At 37.5% G+C, this 22,564-nt stretch overlaps 1 long non-coding RNA gene across 2 annotated transcripts in view; it reads left to right on the top strand.

Moving 5' to 3' along the window:
* The window catches only part of LOC111924702 (uncharacterized), a 52,492-nt gene that overhangs the window by 16,929 nt on the left and 12,999 nt on the right, over positions 1-22,564 (top strand). Inside the window, exon 7 of one of the 2 annotated variants that reach the window (XR_002861811.2) lies at positions 1,164-1,754. The exons of the other annotated variant lie outside the window; for it this stretch is intronic. This is a non-coding gene — a long non-coding RNA (uncharacterized LOC111924702). Of the gene's footprint in view, positions 1-1,163; positions 1,755-22,564 lie in introns of those variants that run through there. 2 annotated transcript variants of the gene reach the window in all.

Here is a 22,564-nt window from a genome sequence, read left to right as displayed (position 1 = left end):
TCTATATTTATTAACTGTGCCCATAAAACAGAGCAATGGTAATGAATATGTTAAGTGTAAACAGCACTCTGGGGAAGTCCAGCAGTGTTTATAACTACAATTATCATATATGTATCCACAACATCCATTTTTTTAAAGTAGATGCTAGTATCAATTTAGGAAAGTAGTGATTTAAGATAAAAGAAAAAGTGGTGCTTAATGATTTTACATTAGGCACTACCAGAGCTATCCACCTATCAGATAAGAGGAGAGGGAGAAGAGTATAAATCCTTTGTTTGAAGTGACATGACCCAGCAAAAATAACCTTAGTGACATTTTAAGATCAAACAGTCCAAGCATCAGGTACATACACTTCAAATCACAAGGGGAAGTTTTGACAAGTTGAGCCTGATCTGCCTAGCCTGATCTGAGCTAGTGCTCAGAGTGACAAAAACTTTTATTTAATTCTGACTTTCTGAAGTTTATCCTGCATATTTTTAAAAGTATCACCAGGTTGCATTTCTATTTATTTTATTCCTAATGCATTCTGGTGACAATATGCCAATGAAATATTTATTTTAAAAATAAAAAACACATATACCAATCTACATTTTCAGGCTAGTGACTGTTTACCTGAAGGATTAGAAAAGAATTAGTACTAAGGCAAAAGCAAATATTTTTTAACTTGATGAATAAATGTTCAGAGGTTTAAAACAAATAAACATGTTCAGATATTTAAAACAATTAAAACTTATCCAGAGATTACATTAAATATGATGATTCATAAAAGTAATGTTGAACAAATTCATAAAAGTTAAAATGTTGCACAAATATTAAGAAAAGAGGAAATGCTAAGAAAGATAAGGAAGTCAGGGAATTTTTCAAACACTCTGTACCATCAAATATACATTAAATTTGAGACTGCAAGATACTGAGAATTAAACTGTGGGAAGTCAGCAGGAAAACAAAGTGCCAATTGTGCCCAGAGTAAAGCACAGGAGATGCACAAGGAAGTGGGATTAAAAGCCTGTCTGAAGGGATGTTTGTAAGGTTGAGAGAAACACTGTTCTGAAGCAAATGGGTAGGTGGGCAGCAGTTGCTTAAAAAAATAATGGGGGAAAAGCAATGCCACCTACAAAAATCATTGTGAAAGAGGGTTAGAGTTTCTTCCATTTCACTCATAGGAAGCAGATACGGGAGATCTGTGCAGTAAAAAGCAGTCTGTCAGAGCCTGCCCCTCATGCTACAAACATCACTTCTGTCAGAAAGGAAACATATGTTCCCAGCCAGCACCAGTCTCCAGGAGCCAGCACACTGCTGGAGATGGACACTGAGCACACGGAGCCCCTGCAGGACTGGTGTGGGAAATGGGGCTTGGGCACCACAGCCAGGCTGTGCAGAACAGCCATCCCTGCTCATTCAGAGCTCTCTGGGTAAAGCCAGACACCTCTGGATTCATTATGGTGAATGCCTGCCTTATGTTCATTATCGTAGAAATTTATCTCAGAAGCACTGCCTTCTGCCTGGAAAATAAATGTTTCTACTTTGCTTCATTGCCTAATAGCTGGAGGAGTCCATTACCTTGGGAAAACATTTTTTCCATTTACACCAACTCTTAAATATTTTATGATCATTTTTCTTTCTAGCTTTCACAGTAAATAAAGCAAATGCATGACAGACACAAGATGTTAAACAGTCACCAATGTATGTAATTTTGTGTATATATTGATCCTCACCTATTTTTATCCTGACTTTCTACAAATTGTACTATACACTATATTGCTTCCTTTAATTATTTGCATTTACTTTAGACTGTCAGTGCTTAGTTTGACTACTTTTCAGTCTCTATCCTATAAATACTTCATAGTGAGCTTCAGGAGGTACAGCATTTAAACTATGCAACTCTCACTCTCGGATCCTAGTATTTGAAAGGCTTTTAATTATTACTTCTCCTCTGTGAAGATGGTTGCAGTGACATTTCCATGTAGTACCTCTGCCACTAACTCGCTTTCAGTTATTTTGGAATCAAACATTATTTTTATCAGTCTGAAAAAGATAGTAAAACACTTTTTTTAATCACCAAATGCAATACATTCTGCACATACAGACTAAATAGTAATAAATATTAATATTTAATATTATTAATTAATACAAATAATAATCCAGCTACATTTGTAGAAAGCAGAGAGCAGAGTGAGACTCTAAGGCATCTCAGGGATGAACTGATAGAATATATCCCTGACAACTCATTTCTACGGCACAGTTTTGCTTTGCCTCCTCTCTGTTTTCAGGAATCACAATGAAAGAATGGCATTAAGATTACCTGGTTTCCCTTTCATGTGTCAGCTGCAAAGAAATGACCAGGTGTGTACAGGGAAACTGAGCCAAGATCTACCTAACATGAGGAGACTTTCTGGACTGAACCACTCCAGACTGGGCTACAGGCCACAGGCAGAGACCTTGTTGTGTGTTAAAGCACAATACCCACGCTTGCTGCCATGCAGTAAAGGGGTGATGGTTGTATTAGTCACAAATGTGCACTTAATTAAATCAAACCCAAATGCTGTAACATTTTGGGGAAATTATGTCTAGGGTTATTACGGTCTGTAACATCCTGTAAAATCTAGCTTTGTTTTTGAGTCTCAAAGTGTGAAAACACTTTGAAGAGAGATAGATTGAGAGATTTTCTGGATTTACAGACATACAAAAATGGGTAATGCCCCACTCCCAGGGAAGTGACCACAGTGGGTCATCTGGTCCAAGCTCCCTGCTCAAGTAGGGTCATTCCTAGAGCACATGGCACAGGATTGTGTCCAGATGGTTTTTGAATATTTCCAGTCAGGGAGACTCCACAACATCTCTTGGGCAACCTGTTCCAGTGCTGGGTCACCTGCACGGTTAAGTTCTTCCTCATACTCAGATGGGACTTTTTACGCATCAGTTTCTACCCACTGCTTTTTCTCCTATTGCTTGGCACCACCAAGAAGGGGCTGGATCCATCACCTCAACACCCTCCCTTCAGATTCTGACAGAGATTTATGATGTCTTCTCTCAGTCATCTCCTCTTGAGGCTGAACAGGCCCAACTCCCTCAGCCTTTTCACATAAGAGACGTGCTCCAGTCCCTTAATGCTTTTCACTTCTCGGAATGGAAAAAACTTAGGCCCCTTTAAACATTATATTTTTAATACCAAAGCCAAAAAATAATTAAGTGTTCCTAGAAAATGTCATTCTTTTCCATAAAATCCCTCTCTCCATTTTGCTCAAACACACATTATTATTGAACAAAATGTTTCAGAAACTCTTCCAACCTTTATGAAACAGATTTACTATGTGTAGGATATATATGACAGCAATTTTCAAAGGTCAGGATATGAAATATTGTATTATTGCAATATATTAACTGTACCCAGTGACCACCACTGCCTATACAACATTGACTAGGCATCAGAGCATTAATATTTTTCTTCTAAAAAGAAAAATACAGGTCTTAAGAACACAGTTTTTTACCAAACTACCTTCTCTGAGTCTTGAAACTTTTAGAAATTAAGTCTCTTTCCAAGGAATAGTTACAAAAGAGATGATATTTAAGGCTGGCTTCAGAACTGGGCAAATAAGCTTTGGTGTAGAGTAAATGAACTATGGGGAAAATGGAACTAGGGAACTTTGAATCAAATCAACTAATAAATTCAGCCAGAAATGGGGATTGGCTAGGGAGAATAAAAAGGTCATAATACTTCAGCTTCATATTTCTTTGTTTAATGAAATTCCTTATTTGAAGGCACTGAATATTTTTATGATAGCTTTTAAACAAAACATTTGACATCATTTTTTAAAGCAACACTTTTAATTACTATTTTTTTATTTTAATAAGATAATCAAAAAGTCCTAGTCCAAAATCTTAAAATCACATTTGATCTTTAAACAAAAAATAAAAAAGAAGTATTCAAAATGTGCTTCCCAAAAGCCTTAGCATGTATATATATATGTGTATAAATATGTGTGTATGTGTATGCATATATATGTCCCATTCATTTAACTTCTACTCTCACCAGAGATATTTGCTCTTCAGACAACTTTCTCATAGTGAAGCATGGAGTATATAATCTGTTGAGCTGTAGCTTGCACTGCAATTGGATTTGCTTCTTAAAACATTTTCTGAAATGTGCTCTATAGATGTAAATTTTACCTAAATCCCTGGGCCTGTTGTCTCCTACTGGCCAATCCTAGACCTTCATAGATGCCTTGTTAATAGACAGCACTACTGCCCAAAAATTTAACTGTTTAAGCTGTTTAAAGTGGTCCTGGATTTATTACAATACCTTAAACAACTTTCAAAAGCACATGTAATTTCTAATACTTGACATACTTTTTTTTCTTGTCTGTCCATATGGTTCATTTATTTTTTTCATAAAATGAATAGGAATATTTACCGGGTTTTTTCAGAGCCTGTTTATTAAACCATCATACTGGGGAATTGTACATCAAGAGAACACTTCCTTCTTAAGTCATTCCAAGAGGTATGACAGTGATTCTATCACAAAAAGAAATACAACATATCCCAAATATATATTCAACTAATAATACAGAATGCTTGTTTTTTTGCAAGCCTGAACAGACAGTAATGCTATAATATTAGAACTTAATTTTATTTCTACCAAAGAGTGGCAATTTGCTTTATGATGTGCCGTTTTTGCATGCCAACTAAGGCATGATAAACAGTAAACTGAAGCCCAAATTTCAGCACTTTTTTTCCACATCACCCAGTAGTAACATGACATAAAGTCTCATACAGTCTTTCGTAGTCTCATAGCAGCCTCCAAATGCCAAAAGGAGACCTAACAAGAGAGTTGGAGAGGAATTTTTTACAAGGGCATGTTGTGATAAGACAAAGGATAATGATTTTAAGCTTAAGGACTTAGACTACAGCATGGTGAGGCACAAGAACAGGTTGCCTGGAGAGTCTGTGAATGCCCCATTCTGGAGATGTTCAAGGCCAGGCTGGATGGGGCTTTGAGCAACCTGGTCTAGTGGAAGGTGTCCCTGCCCATGGCAGAGAGACTGGAACAAGAAGACCTTTAAGGTCCCAAACCAAACTGTTCTATGATTCCATGATTTTATTAGCACAGGCTGCCATGACTCATGTTTTAGTTGCTGTTAGTCTTTAGGCAATGTACATCAAATGCTCACACAATATAGCAAACAAGCAGTGTCTTGATAAAGCAAAGAAAACTGCATTGTTCCTGTGCAGTATTGGTAATATGTAGGAAAAGAGATTCTTTTTGTGGTTGAGTTTTTACACTGGAAACATTTCCACACTGAAGTTCAGGGTGAGGCAGCAGCATTTGCCACAACCTCACTGAAATTTAGTCAAGGAAATATATTCAAAGTCGTGTCATTTCCTTTAAAATACTTATATTAGTGTATACCTTTTGTTCTTATTTGTAGAAATTAATATGAACCCAGTCAATCACTTCAGATACTCAAAGCAACATAATTCTTAACATTTCTTTCACCCCATGCTCAGTAATTACCACACATGGACCAACCTTTCATTCCTGCTTTCCATCTATTCCTTCAACTCCTCAAGATGAGTAAAGGACAGAGATGTTTTCCAGCACACCCCAAGGGAGAAAATGAGGCTAGACTGAGCCCAGGTGTGACTTCTAAGGTTGAGGGCATGTAAAAATCCATTTTCCTCCTGCACCAGAATTCACAGATTTATATCTGCAATTTCAAGTCTTCCACAATGGGAACTGAGATAGTGTTCTGAGTGCTGAGTACAGGACAATCTATCTATTTCTTCATGTCAAATGTTCCTTTAGGAGGCATGTTTGTTTACATTGGCCAGGTCATCTGAATAATTGAGTTTCTGTGATGTTTCTATTCCTCACCAGATTAAGAAATACGCAAACTCTAAAGGAAGAATTATCATAACCTTACTATTACTTACTTGCATTGTTTGTTTGTACCCTTATGCTTTTTGTTGTTTTTATATTTTCAGCTAATGCAAAAAGTACTTTTCAAATAGTATTCACGCAAGCAAAATCCCTCTGGCTCATCCATGTTTGTCCTCTTAAGCTGAACTGCTCCATCTTTGCTACATACCCTCAGAACATTAGTGACAAACTATTATAGATAGAAAAAATTACCTGCTGATAGCAAGGTACCGAGCTTAGATTACTGGATTTGTCATGCTGGAACTTAGCCCTTCTGTATTTCATCTACCCTCTCATCAAGATATCTCTGCAGAAACCAGAAACACTGTCAGTGCCTATAAAAATTCTCCAAAGTATATCTGGTCAATATTTACTCTCAGTGAATGTTTGAGATGGAGACCTGCAAATGACTCTAACCAGAAGAGCATGAAAATCAAGAATGTCATCAGCCAATTTTCTTTTCATCTCATGCTGTTTTGCTCTCCTAAGTCTCATAGCTGGAATCTTCTTAGATAGATACAGTTGTTAGGGATTTACAGAAAATGCCTAAACATTGTATGGCATCACAGTCTATATCAATTCTGTTGAAATATTTCAAAAAGAGTAGAAGCTTTGCTTTATCTCAGCACTAAAGATGGGCTTCAGTTTTTGAGTGTCTATGTCATAACTCAGGGCCCTGAGAACATTTTTTCTTTTATCCACTGACTTCCAGTATATATTCACTGCAATCTACCTTCTAGGAATCCCACCCACTGATTTCCAGTATATATTCACTGCAGTCTACCTTCTAGGAATCCCATCTGTAAGAGTGAAATGAGACTTATGAGAAATGAAATGAAACTTATAATGAGACCTGGGACTTGTTTTTCTACCTATATAGCCCAGATGAAAAACTTCAGATAAGTAAAGCAAAGCACATGTGTTCAATGTTGACATTGTTTATCCTCTGTGACTGTTTTTCACAGTGAATATATGATTCAAACACTCAGTTTAAATCCAGGCAGACAGAGACATACTTATCACTACAAAGAAAAAAAATAAGAATTTCCTACATCTTGATCCAGTTCATATAGTTACAAGACATTCTAAATTAAACTATATTTCTGTCTAAGCTAGATTTTATCCACTTAACATATAATGATTTATCATAAACATTTATTATAAATCTTACACAGCTCAAGATAACTTGCAAACAAAAACATACTAGCCTTCCTCTTAGAAACACAAATCATCACCATATGTTTGCCTTAGCTAACACACAAACACTTCCATCATTCCTCACTGCCTAGTGCCTCGTCCCCAACAGGATCTTTTCCCTATCTCTGCTGCCTTCCAGTGGCTCTACTGCCTTTCAGCTGTCACCTACCCTTTCAGCATTTGTTCTTTATTCCTGCATCTTTGGTACTCCTTTACCTTTATTAGTCTATTATGCTTTGCTCTGATTTGCCTGATTTCCTTTATAATGAACATTGAGAGTGTAGGTTAAAAGCTTCTTTCCCAGCTTCCCCTCTCATTCATTGATTTGAGCTATTTCTTTACAGAGGAAAAGGAAATGAGCTCAGTTTCTGGAATATTTCCAAATGGACTAACATTGCAAAAATCCAGATATCTCAAATTCTTAACCTGCTAGTCCTCACTATTATTTCTTTGCCATTCTCTGGCTACAAAAAGCCTCTTCTTTGCCCATCTCTCCAAGTATGACATCATTTCTTATATGATTCGATGGAAACATCACAGTGTCAAAATGTGTAGCAAGCTGGGAACTTCTTTCAATGTTTTCTTCCACACTTCTGTTTCCTGCATTCACTTGGAGACATCCACCATCCTAACAAGAAAACCCATCTCTAGATTTTTTTCTCCCTGTGAATGGCTGTGAACGGTATGTGATAGCTGATACTTGCATGAGTGGCTCTTCCAGATTACAGGTAAGATTAACTTCTTGTAGTAAAAGCAGAAAATTTTTCACTAACAGAGGTATATGAACATCATAACTCTCCTGATGAAACTCAGCAAGGATTTGTTATGCAGACAATATAAGCTATTATAGCAGAAAACCAAAATTAACTCTTATATCATTCAACTGAGTCTGTGCCAAAACAAGAAGTAAATCACTGAAGTTGTGTATAATGCATGAGGTATACAACTTTGTTGAAAATTGATTTTTTTTTAATGATAAAAGGGGATTGGCACAGAAGTGATATCTAATTTTAAATTCTTAGCCTAATAACATTGCTAATTTTGATTGCTATTAGAAGAACCTTGTTTTCCTCTAAGGCATTATGTAAAGAATCATTCTAGCTCAAATATGCATGGGAAATGTTTAAGACCCATTACAGAACAAACAATGAATATCAAAGCAACAGCACTAAACCAGCAAATATCTCCAGCTGTGATGGCAGGACTTGGCTGTTTAGCTATCAAGTAGACATTAACAGATGACAGATAAGTTATTATTCAACAAAGTCGGATGCAAAAAGCTTAAATGCATCAAAACAATAATGTAAAATACAATCTAAAATTTGATGAATGTTAAAAACTACATATAACATAAAAACACAATTTCTGTGTAATATTCTTAATTATGAAAAACTAACATTTCAGCATGCAAGGTTTTAGCAGCAGTTAGGAATCCAGTTTATGAAACAGAGTCCCACACATTTACATGTAATTGTATCTGTGCAAAAGATGCCAGCATGTGCTGAGAAGAGGCTTTGGCACACAGTGGCTGGGAGAAGGGGAAACAGCACAAAGGCCACCACATCCTCTGTCTTGCCTAGACATTTTTCTGCTCAGAATCAGAACTGTCCTGTGTAACAATAGCAAGATCCAGAAGCTCTTATCACCTTCCAGGAGGTGACCTCCACAGGAAGGCAGAAAGGTCTATAGAAGCACACCCTTTTCCTCTCCTGACCTCAGGAAAGCCCTGCTCATGGCTGAAATGACATTGGCAAAGGACAATACATGGGATTCCAAAAGCAGTGCCTGCCAGACATACCAGCACATGGATAAAATGGAGTGCTTTGCAATAGATGGGGGTTTTAACTCATCTAACTGAAATATATGCAATTGCAGAGAAAAAGGAAATATTAAATGTAAGTAGCATGAAAGTTAAGTGTGACTCAATGATTTAACACATTACTCTAGCGAAACTAGAGAGGCATGAACATTCAGCTAAAAGCAATGGAGGGATGCAGCTAGAAAGATATTAAGTAGTGTTGAGACATAAGCAGATGCTGTGTTCACTGAAAACAAGCAAACAAAAAGCAAAAATATTTTTAAGCAAATTTATAAGCAAGTATATTTATTCCATAAGGATAAGATTCAAAATAAACCAGTGCATGTAACCATGCAACAGGGTTAATCCAGCAACAAAATCTTGGTCATTGTGACAGCACAGACTAAAATGCCTTTTCTGTACTTCCTTCATGTGTATTATTAAATGAAAGAATAAACAAGAGAAAAAGAATACAAAACAGAGTCCACCTCCATCATCAAGGCAGTTTCTAATAAAGGACCTCATTTTTACTATTCTGCATTATAAACTCAGAGAACTATCCAAAGTAGACAGATTTTAGGGTAATTTGTAAATCCATTACTTCTTTGTTAATATTGTTATGAAGAAAACTATGGATGTTACACAAATATTTGCTCAAAACAACTTTTTTGGGTTTAAAAGCAGAGAAGTGCCTGAAGGAAAACAAAAATGCAGGCCATGTGTACAAGAATCGAACAAAATCAGTAACTATATTGAGTTAATCTACAATCAATTAACAATCATTTAATTTGAAATAAAAATATAGTTTAAAATACCCCATGAGCATGTGGACGGTAGAATTTTTGCTATATGCTCTGTGTAACTGGCAGGAATAATTTGGTCATAACAATTACATTTTAGTAATGGTATTTAGTAATAGACAATTACAAAACAAGGAGATAATATAAAAGACATAATGACAAGTAAGAACAGAAATCCTGGCACCACCATGTGAAAAAGGACAAGTAGAAAATATAGAAGTATTAATCATAGTAGCTGCAACACTTAATTTTGAAATATTTGAAGGAGTGAGAACAAAACTGAGTAATAGCACAAACTTTTTTTTTCTGATCAAGCAACACAAGTGTTTTTGTAGACAGAAGGACAGAAAAAAGTTTAGACTGAGCTGGATTAAATACAATATTCTTAGGCTATAAAAATATCTCATTTATGGTTTTTATCATAAGATGTTTTTTGTGTGTAAATACAGACTGATTTGTAATGGCTGGAAAAGAAATCTGTATGCTAATTAATTGCTTACCAAGTGATAAGTGGAATTGTAGCTAACTATTTCAAAATTTTTTAAGGAAAGGTCACTTTTGTTGTTTGACTTGGACATGCAAATTTTCTGTCATCCTTTGTTGCTCCATGCTTTGCTTATTTCATAGGAATATAAGATTGAAAGTCCTCCCTCTCATTTAGTCACTAAAGACATTCCCTGCTGGCAAAGACAACCGTGTGAATACTTTGCTATCATTCAGTTATTATTAGATACCTTTGACAGCTTCCTTTTTCCTTTTTAATAATATTATCCAGGGAAGGTCTGTAAGTCTCATTATGTTAGGTTCACTGTCAATGCCCATGAACAAAGGAGAAAGACATACAATAAAACCAAAACCACATGTGAATTTCTGGCATGACCTGAAGTCAATGGGTGCTGTGACATTTATTTGGATTTTACCCTACAATTGTAGAAAGGGAGTGTTCCCACTCTTTAGGGCTTTCCTCACTCAGCCATCAGAAGCTCAAGAGCAAGGACAGGTATATAAGGCTAGATTCATAAAGAGATTAGAGCCCAGGATCTACACACTGAATCTAAAAGTCACCTACCTGGAGCTTTTCAGCAGATCATTGCACCAGAAAAGCCTAAGGTTTATAGCTATCTAAAAACATAAAATAAAATTTCGGTCTGGAGCACACCCAGAATACTTATGTCCTCAAAGAAATTCCCAAATGATAGAAGTACCATTTCTTTCTCCTCTGTAAGGCCATACATGATTGGTGTTCTTAGACAAGAAAAAAAGTACTGTATATTTTGTCCTTAACATTCATTGTCCTCATATGTCTATGACACTCAAGGTTAACTCTCAAGAGGACTTGAACTACCTCACCCTCTTCCCAAGAGAGTATGTTCTCACCTTGTCTTAAATAAGCTAGAGTGAAATTATCTCAATTAGTCCTATTAAAATGTCTCACACTACATAGAGTATATCTAGAGGAGTAGACACTGTAGAGATTTAAAATGTCTAAGTTCATCAATTACTTCAGAAAGCATGAAAAAGTTTCATCAGAAGAATTTGTAAAACCCACACAACTCTCCCTGCACTGACACCTACAAAGACAGAAGAATGAATCTGAACGTGGCAGTGAGTATTTCACAAAACTGAATAAATTTTATTGGATCTGTTGATCTCCTGCTTTAGGGATTTCTCAGAAAGGGCATCTGATTTTGTCAGGAGGGAGCTAGAGAGCCTTAGCTTCTTTAGGGAGTACAACTCATGCTCACTTGAGATTTCTAATTGTGATTGTGTGCACAGACCCCACTCCTGCCTCGTTCTCCATATATGCATTATGATTGCTTAATGGTTGATTTCTCTAGCCTGAAAAGCTAATCCCTGAAAATTCTTTAACTGATGGAGAATACAGACACAGAGAATAAGGGGCATCAGAATTCCTCCCTGTCACTCAGCAGCTCTAGGTTACTAATCTTACCAATTAAATGGGATACAATAATGCCAGTGTGAAACTGGACTGTTTTCTGGGGAAGCAATACTCTTGGAATTTGTATAAATGTTCTTGTTTTCATGAAAACGTGGTGGAGTTGATGAAGCACTTCTGGATTGAAAAACAGTATTTCCCTTACAAATGATAAGCCATGCAGACTCTCCTAAAAACTGCGAAATAAGCAAAAAATGTCAGCTTGAAAACACTTGAATTGACAGGTTACAGTAGAAGTTGCTTACATCTGCTGTCTTCTGAACACAAAGTTTTCACTTTCCAAACATAGTGATTTTTCTTACACATTTCATTATCTTGTGCATTGCTGTTGCTGAAAGGATGGAGTTTGCAACCTTCACCCTTGTGAGTTTTCAGTTTTTCTAAGGATGTCACACTTTTAGAAAATAGCTCCATCATCACACCTGAACTTCATGTCCCGTGATTTTATCTCTGACTCTGGACATCTTGGCTCTTGATCTCTTGTTTCTACCTTAATTAACTGGAAAGCAATCTCTTACAGTAGCCAGCGATCTGGAATGTTTGCATATAGAGATTTGGAAACAGGAGGGTTTTTTCTCTGCCTGGCTCTCACTTCTGCTTTGAACTTCAACCTAGATAAATTATTTTCTGTTCTCTGTCCATCACATAATATTTGAGAGTATGTCAGTCTCCTGTAGCCTTACTGTACTGGCACACACAGGCTGTTCAGTGGTCACAAGAGCTGGCAGAGCAAAATTTACAGTGAATAGTCAAGAGAGGGAGGTTTTACAGGGGCATGTAGTGGAAGGAGAGGGAGGAGTGGCTTTAAACTGAAAGAGGGTAGATTTAGATTAGACATTAGGAAGAAATTCGTTACTGTGAGCATGGTGAGGCACTGCAACAGGCTGCCCTGAGAAGCTGTGGATGCACCATACCTGAAAGTGTTCAAGCCCAGGCTGGAGGGGGTCCTGAGCAACCTGGTCCAGTGGAAGGTGTCCCTGTCCATGGCCAAGGTTTAGAACGAGATGATCTTTAAGGTCTCTTCCAAACTAAAGCATTCTAAGATTTCATGCTTCTATGACATGGAACAGGGCTAAAACACCATCACGAACAAGACACCATCAACATGGATGTAGCAAATACATCATTAAGCCCTCCCTACCTGTGCTGAAATTATACGATATTTGGCTCAAAAAAAAAAGAAAGTCAATTGTCAGCTACTATTTCACTAAATTATAACTTTGGACAGACTATTCTTTCAAGAAGCAAATAAGGGGGTGGAGATGGAGATTTGTAAGTTGTAAATACAATAGCACTCCTTATGGCTAACATGTGAATTTGGTACGCTGACATGTGCCATTTAAACACTTCTGAACACTTTCAAGCATTTATGAAAACAAACAAGTTATGTTTTTTTCGGAAAGAAAAAAAGAAAGGCTGAAAGCTGTATTTCATTACCACCAAACCAGAAGGTGTAAAACTGGTACAATGCAGATGTCAGAAGGGCTGCTGTGATCTAGGTTTCTGAGAAGAAATCTGCACTTACCAGATACAGCAATGGGTTGAACTAGATCTTTTTCCTGTAATGATGACACACATCCCCCTCCCCAAAAGAACAAAAACACTTTTACATTCAAAGATGTCAGCTTTTCTTAGGAAACTGAATCCATTGTGTTTGTTACCAGGAAACTCAAACTGATTCGACCAGGCAAAAAGGAAATTTTAAGAAGTATAAAATATTCAATTTGCCTTCTGTATCTTGAAGAGGGGTCTTTTTGTGTCCTGTCTTTGTGACAGCCAGCTCAGTGGCTTTCAGAACTGAAGAGAACTGCACAGTCTCCTATGAATTCCATGAAATCATAAAATCATTTAGTGTGAAAAATACTTTTAGGATAACTTCACCCAGCTGTGAACCCAGTACTTCGAAGTCCACCACTAGACCATGTCCCTAAATGCGACACCTACACATATTGCAGATGTTACCCTACCTCTAGGGATAGTGACTCTGCCACTTCCCTGAGCAGCCTATTGCAGTGCTTAACAATTTCAGTGAATAAATTTTCTTAATAGCCAATCTAAATCTCCTCTGCCATAATTTGAGGCCATTTCCTCTTATCCTATAACTTGTTACTTGGGAGGAAAGACAAACACACACCTCACAACAGTTGTTTGTAGGTCAGCCTTTTACCTTTTCCCAAAGTAACAACAAAACAGATAGATTCCATCAGTAAAAAATCTGTTAATATTTTTCAACAAGGAAAAGAGAGAAAATAGTTACTGGAAATAATGCAAATCACTGAAGGTTGTTACAAACAGTATTAAATGGCTGGAGATATCCACTCATATACATGACAAAGGACACATGCCACCCCCCTAATTTTTGTGGTATCTATTATATCGTGAGAATTGCAGATCAAATGAAGAAAAGGCTGTCACACCACTGTCCAGCACATGTGTCAAGGTCTATGTTTGATCTACAAGGTCCTGTTGATCTATGCAGTTCTGATTGTTTCTTCCAACAAAAGTGAAGCCTTTGGTAGGCAACCTTTGCTCTCTCTGCACCAACACTGCAGATCCACCAGCAGGAAATCTCTGATTACCCACACAATCAGAGTATATCAGCTTTTTGTACACCTTCCTTTATGTCTATTACCCTTATCACTGTTTGGCCTGCATCTTCCAATGAGTGCTGCCACTCAACACATTAACCTAATTACTGTATTTGGGTTATTTTCAGTTCAAAGTGTCCTTCTCACTCACCAGTAAAATACCAGTGCAAGGCAGTGCTTCTTACAGAACAGTACAATGGGATTTTTTGACACAAGCAGGTACAGGACATACATCCTGGCCAGCAAAGACAGATTCAGTGCAACACTCTGCCAGACTTTCTGGGAGATACCCTAAAGCAAATTATCAACTGAGCTTGGATTTAAATTTGGGTGAAATAATTGCCATCTTCTGAATGGAGGTGGACACGATGGCTCATCAAGGAAAATGAGGGCCAGAACATGACAGAGAGGGTTAGAATACCTTCACATTCCCCAACACTAATGAGAGCCTTCATCATCCCCACAATGCAAACTCATACTCTATGAGAAAACCTAAGTAATCTTCTCCACTGCTGTCACACTTCTTGCAGCCCTCACACAGGCTGGTAAAATCCCAGGACACCCTAGGGAAGAAGGGCAAAGACTAACAGGCTGTCCCATCCCATTCCACCACCCCAGCCAGGAGCAGGCATGGGCTCATTCTTTGCAGGAATTTCCTTCCATAAGTGGGAAGAAATTAATGTGTTCCCCCCTAAGAAACCTATTCCCTCTTTCCACCTCAAAGCTCCCTACAAAAGTCCGTAAGAAACACAGATCTTCAACTATTGAGTTTCCAAATGATAACTCCAGCCTTATATTCAATCTTAATAATGTTTAATTAGATATGCCTCTAATGACAGTGATATCTTTAAGAAATTGCCCCTCCTAAAGTAGACACAAGTAAACATAAGAGGAAAATATACTGTAGTTTTAGCTTTAGATTTCTAAGCTCTAAATTTATTTCCAGCTCTGAACCTAAATCTGGAGTCCTTTCTACTGCTTTCCCCTATATTATGTAATAATTCTTGAAAACTATTGTTTTATAATAATTTTTGACATAAATAAATAAATATGAATTCTGTCTGGCTTCGTAAATCACACAAAGTGCAAATCCTAATGCAAAATTTAATTATATGAATGAATTGAAGGAAGACCAGAAGTAAATGAGAGGATCAAGCAGCAGCCTAAGCAACTGTTTTCTCTATTTGTATTTATCTAGACCCTCTAGAATGAAATAAAGTTCTCTTTCAGTATTAAACCCAAAACTTTAAACCTATCTCCAATCTTAATATCAACACCAACAGTGTTCACATCAATGAAAGTGAAAAAAAACATATTCCCATAGACAAACACACCATCTTTCTGTTCCCCTAGTCCCTGGAATATCCATCCATAAATTCAGAAAAACAGTGTTTGGATTCACTATTCCTAACATTACCCTAGCCACGGCATCAGTACAAATCTCATTTCTACAAGATGACACAGAACATTCCTCTTTTCCAAAATTTGCACATTTCCAACTCTTTGGTAATAATGGGATGCAGCAAAAATCTGGGTTCTTAAGAAGGAGCATGTATTGAACAGGAGAGAACACATCTTATCCTGAAATCTAATCTCAGCCCTAAATATAAAGCAAGTTAGGGCCTTAACTTAATACCACCACTAGCCCTAACTTAGTTATAACCTGGTATGCATTCAGACTCCAAAATACACAGTATCTGCCTTTACCAGCAGCTGTTATCTTGTCTTCTGAACTTTGCAAGCCACAGAGAATCAACTGGAGTCTCGAAAATCCAATTCCAAACTCTATGTCTGATGTTAATTATTTGAAAGGCATGGAGCAAAATGACAGAGTACATCCAGCTTCCTACCTTGTCATCACCTGCCTTCTTCATAACTCTGTCACCAGTATAAAGACATGAAAAAATATCCTGAAGACTTGAGTTCCCAAATCCCAGTTATAATACTTGTATTAATTAAACATATGTAAACAGTAAAGAAGGATATAGAGGATTTACCCCTTTCCACAGTCTTCTTGAGTCTTCACTCCCCTGAGAAAACTAAAAATCTCTGCAATTCTCTCTTACACTCCCAAAGCCCAATTCAAAATCTACCTTGAAGCCTGATGTTGATTTGCACACCCAAGGAAGCGATGACCCTTTCAAAATTGTCCCCTTATGAACATGTGGGTCCTAGAAGCTTTATATTCTGACTCTTACACAAACCATATATAATTTTTCAATTATTTTCAGCAGAAAAATGTGTAGATTGCAAATTCCCAGCAGATTTGTCTCCACAGATTAGTCCCAGCAGATTAAAGGAAACTGTCCCCTTTAGTCTTTATTCTCCTCCTAGCCAAGTAGGACCTACTGCACTGCTACAGAATTCTGAATCTGCAAAATTTTCAAAGTCAGTCCCAGTTCTAATTCTGGTTGGGGCCTATAGCCAACACAAAAATGCACATTAAAATATTCCCTTTTGTCAGCATTTGTCCTCTTCCTAATTCTGAGGATCTTAATCTTGGTTATGTTGACAGAGCCAGGGAAAGTAATAAAATATAATATTTCCTTTGTTTAACTTTATCTGGGATCCAGTTAAATAAGACTTTCAAAAATTATCTGGTTTTGGCCAAATTTTTTCATTCTTTCTATCTCTGGACAGTTTGCATTGTCAGCAAGTCATAAGAATGAGCTGGATGGTGAAGAAAAATGTTTCAAATGAGTACATTTCACAGAGAAGTTGATAACTACGGACAGCAACTTCTTCGGCTAATGTATCAAGAAATATATGTTCATCTTTTTATTAATTTTTAATCAAACATTTATATAGTGTTCTACAACCCCACAGAATTTCTATGGCACAAATTTAGAAGTGCTCTTTACCCGAAATGATAGACAGGAGATATGATACATAAAGTATTCTGAGGAGTTTAATTTTTGCAGCACCGCTATGATTTCAGTTAGTGCCAACATTTGTAGTTGCATACTTGATGCAAGTTCTCCACCTAGTGGAGTCATTTTTAATGCTCCAAAGGATCACAATTCCTTTTATGTCATTTTTACTTCTGATTCTTTTAAGGAGTAATAGAAACAGTTCCTTACATAAGGTTTTATAAATACTTAAGCTATATAATAAGGTGTTTTTAAAAATAAAACTTCACACGATAAAAAAATATCGTAATATTTACGATAGCTTTGGAAAACATACAGACCAAGAGAACTATGAAAGTAAAACTCGTTATAACAATCAAGCTGTATCCACAAAATCATTTGAACAAAACAACCCCAGATATTTTATTCATCTAGGTTTTGGTATTTGAGTGAAGTTCTATTTTTAGAAAATCCTACCCCCTTCAAAAATATTAACAACAACCACATTTAAAAGAAAATTTTAGAGCAGGCTACATAACTGCTCATATAGCATTGACAAAACAATACCATCTAGGTGCTAGAGTAAAAAAATAGCAATTTGAACAGCTTATCATGAGGCACAGGAAATTCCAAATCACTTGAAGTTCTTGTTTTGAGGCTGGATGAAACTGTAAAATACATATTCTTGTGTTACCACATACTTGTGCATGTAGGCACTTCATGCAAGAATTCTGTGGGAAAGGAGAAGGAACATTGCCATGCAGAAAGTTTAACCAGATGAATATAATCATCCAGTCTGCTTAAATGCATGGATTATGATAATCCTCCTCCCTGTGCTTACAAAGAATAGCTTCCTAGGAGACAAAAAAAAAATTAAAAGCTAAAAAAATAAGTACTTGTACAAAATACACAGTTCACATCTCAGACCTACAGAGACCAGCTCTGTCCCGCAGCTCCAGTACCTGTAATCACAACTGTAGCATGCAGCACAGAAAATTTAAAGTCATTCCAGGTAGGCTGGTCCTGAGCCACTTCAGGAGACAAAGGTCAAAACATAAGGTATGAATTTCACCTCTCTTCTTTCTGGCGACAAGCGCACTTCCAAAGCAATTGGTATAATGCACTCTGCTCCTTGCATGACACATTACTTAATAATTGCACGGCTGCATTTCAAGTCACCTTCAGTTCACAGTAGTTTTCAGTTGACAGTCAGAGTGGGTTACAGTTATCCTGCACTTGAGATAATGAAGGTATAGATTATAGTTGAGAGCCCACATCAGACAAACAAGGTCACACATCCTGACTCGATACAGATCACCATTATAAACTTGGTCTCATATAACATTACCATCAAAACAGTGCCTTGACTTGTTCAGTGCACTTACCAGAACTCAGTCTGCTGGTACTGGAGATCAAGTTCCCTTTTGCTGATGAAGTTCCAGTTTAATGTTCTCACTGTACCGCTGACTCCCCCACAGCACCCAGCCTTGCAGACGCAGGTAGACTTACTTGGGTACCCTGTCTCTGAGTCAGCACACCAACTCACGTGCACACTTATGCTGCATGCACAGCAGCAGCAGAGAGATGTCCCTGCTGCACAGAGGGGACACTGAGACAGCAGCAGGAGGCTAAGATTTATTTTAAACAGATTGCAAACAAGCAGCAGTGGAGGAAAGAGACTTAACTGAGATCTTTTCCTGTATGCCGGTAACATACAGCCTTCAAAAGCAGTGCATTATACTTCCAAGCAGAAAGATAATACTTAATCCAGCACAAAAGATTTCTTAATGCTAGATTAGGCAACCTAAACACAGTATCCTGCAGGGTAAGACACAAGGCAAGAAAAGACCAGAGAGTTTTCTTGTGATCATGGGATATATGTATGTATGTGTGTATGTGTGTGTATATATATAAATATATATATATATATATATGCAATACTGTCTTCTGCAGTACCTGAACTGTTTCACCTGTATGCAGTTTCAACTGCGGCACAAACTTTAGCACATGAATATTGTTTTATTTACACCTTCCTTAGGGAAAAAACTAAAATACAGGTAAATTACATAACTTATGGAATTATAGAGCTGTTATTATTTTCTTTTTATGTTACTGATGTCCCTGAGCTCCCATCACATTTTGGCCAGCCAGAAGCATGGAACATTCACCGCAACTTTAGTGCACTTATTACTGTGATTCTAGTTTATGATCCGTCACCAAGAGCAAATCATGTTTCCTCATTTCTGGAGATCAGAGTGCAGGCTTTAATAGTCCAACAGCTCTTGACTGGAAAGAAATTGGTTAAATTACTCCATAGTGCTGTCCAGCCATCCAGAAGAAACTCGACCATTTTGAGAGATGGGCAGAGAAGAATCTTCTGAAGTTTAACAAGGGCAAATTCAGGGTCCTGCACCTGGGGAAGAACAACCCCCTGCACCAGCACAGGCTGGGGCTGACCTGCTGGAAAGCAGCTCTGCGGAGAAGGACCTGGGGGTCCTGGGGGACAACATCTGTCCATGAGCCAGCAGTGCTCTGGTGGCCAAGCAGGACAATGGTGTCCTGGGCTGCATTGGGAAAGGCACTGCCAGCAGGCCAAGGGAAGTGATCCTGACCCTCTCCTCAGCCCTGCTCAGGCCACATCTGGAGTGTTGTGTGCAGTTCTGGGCTCCTCAGGACAAGACAGACATGGAGCTCTTGGATTGGGTCCAACAGAGGGCTACAAAGATTATTTAAGGCCAGGAGAATGTCTCTTACAAGGAATGGCTGGGTGAGTTGGGCCTCTTCAGCCTCAAGAAAAGATGCCTAAAAAGGGAACTTTCCCAATATCTATAAGTATCTGAAGGGAGGATGCCAAGAGGATGGATCCATGCTCTCCTTGGTGGTGCCAAGTAATAGGACAGGAGGCAATGGGCAGAAACTGGTGCACAGGAAGTTCTATGGGAATATGAGGAAAAGCTGTGCTGGTGACCAAGCACTGGAACAGATTGTCCAGAGGGGTTGTGGAGTCTCCCTCCCTGCAGATATTCAAGAACTGTCTGAACAGAATTCTCTTCCATGTGCTCTAGGACAACCCTGCTTGAACAGGAAGGTTGGACTAAATGTGTACCTTTCCCACATGACTCGTTCAGTGATTCTGTGAAATTGCAGAATCTACCAACAGCTGCAGCCATAAGGATCAAAAGTATGTAGCAAAGACTAGGAGTGGAGCTAACAGGCCCCCAATGACTGTACTATGAAAGGACCTCACCGCCTCAGAGACCTTCACTATACACCTTTCACTTGGTTTTCAGTGAATAAGGGGTAAATTTTGGGGCTGCCTGACAACGTGCTCAGCCAGTGTGTGTGTACCCTAAGCTAATTTGCTGGCCCTTGATGCATTCCAATTGTCATTTGCATGGCTGAAGTCAAAGAATATTGTATAACAAGTACTGGCTTGCAAATACCCCAAGCATAATGACAAGGGAATGTAAGACTTAGACATATGAATGTGGCTGAAACAGGAGGGCAAAATTTATAATCCCTCTTCGCTGTTCTTCTGCCTGGAAATATGTCTTCTGCTCTTGAGTTGTAGCTAAGCTGGCCTTGTGCCAACTGCTTTCCAGTTTTTATTCTTCTGTGACAATAGTCTACTGATTTCATCTGCTACTCCTGCTTATACATTGCCTTTATTTCTTCCTGAGAATCAGTAAATATTACTGTCCTTCAGAGATAGGAAGATAGACTGGGTAATGATTTTCCCTGCTTGCCAGGTTCCTTTCACTGAGATTGTGACAACAAGGCTTCTGGTAATGAGTGAGAAAACATCTGCAATACTCTTCCATCCTGCTGTTCACAAAGGAGGGACTTCATGTGCTGTATGCTTATATTCAATAAGGCAATGGGTAAACTTTTATATTCCAAACAAAATGAGCTTGTTACCTGAATGAAAACTGACCTCAAGTTCTTTGCTAGAATTTGAATAACCAGAAAGAGAAAAATATATTTTCAGACATTTGAAAAAATACTTTTAATTGAGGAGCATGCTTTGTTTTTTATACTTGTTCATACAAGTTTTGCTAAGAAATCTCATCAGACTGAGCAGTTAGTCATTTATAAAGCTGTAGCTACAAAGCACTGTTTCAAGAGTAAGACCTAATATAATTTAATAGCTCTGGGTTGTTTGGGTTTTGGTTTTTTTTTTCAAATTTCCTTATGGAATTGTGTGATGTTTTCAATACACAGAAAGGCAAACCAAAGAAATCAAAATGACGTTTGGGGGTACAGAGCTCCTACCTTTGCCAAATTTCGTCTTGGTTACACATCTTACAGCATATTATTATGGGAAGAAACTTTTCCTACTAGTCATGACTTAAAAAAAATGCTGAAGTCTTCTGTGAAATTTGTGAAAAAAAAAACCCCTATGAATCAGAAAATACAACTGGGGCAAATAGAAAATAGAAGTTTCTAGAAATTATTAATACATGGAAATATTCCCAGCAAAGGAAATATGTAAGCATTGTTAGTCAGACTTGCAACTGCTCTACTGGCATATGAATGCTTGCAATATATTTTACTTGAGAATAAAGTCATAATTATCTATAATTCACACTGTTATCTATGTTGGTTCCCTCTTGTATTTGGTGTGTTGTTTTTTGTTCGGTTGGGTTTTTTTGTTTGGGGTTTTTTATTCAGCTATATTAAATTAAGAAGCCATCTGGTTTTGAGTTTGGGCTACTTGGTACTTTTTTAATAACAACAGATTCTCCTTTCTTAATCACAGCTCAGGAGGTGATCCCTTAAAAAATAAGGTGCTATTACAAGAACACAGAACATATCTCACTATTAGAAAATGTATATTCATATATCTACAGCTGAAGGCAATTTTCTGAAGATTGCCACTGTGCAACTACAGGAAGAGAGAGAACATTTCTTCATTATATTATCATTATAATTAGGGTCATACTAGACACAAAATAAGTAAGTATCCCTTGGGATTGGACAGTGATTCCAAGTTCTTTTTTTTCTCCTAAAAATGATAAATGCAAAACATTTTAAGTAGCTGTTGTTCCTTTTTTATCTAGGGTACATGGACAAAATCCATCACATTGTTCTTTTATGAATTGACCATTTACTTCAGAAATTCTAAAATGCCTTTCACAGACAGACATTGTTTGTTGGCAAGGATTATATTCAGAGTTATGATTGCAGATATCATTGGAGACATGCAGGCTATTTATGTGTATATGACTTGGTCCTTTCCTTTTATATGCAACATAATCCATAATTGAAGATTTACAGGAAAAGTTTTAGAAAAATTAAACTTTCAGCTTTTATTGGATAGTACCACAGATCCATTATTTGTTTTTTAACTGCTAAAATAAAGCCCAAGACACAAAGACATTGATTTCACACTGCCCAAATTAAAAATCATGGCTCTATGAGGTTTACTGAGCATGACATGTCAAACTGCTATCTGAAG

This window comes from Cyanistes caeruleus, chromosome 1, assembly GCF_971803275.1.
Source record: "Cyanistes caeruleus chromosome 1, bCyaCae1.hap1.1, whole genome shotgun sequence".
In the NCBI taxonomy this organism is placed as follows: Eukaryota; Metazoa; Chordata; class Aves; order Passeriformes; family Paridae; genus Cyanistes; species Cyanistes caeruleus.
Note: the sequence above shows the minus strand (reverse complement) of the source record. Positions and strands in the feature narration are given on the sequence as shown.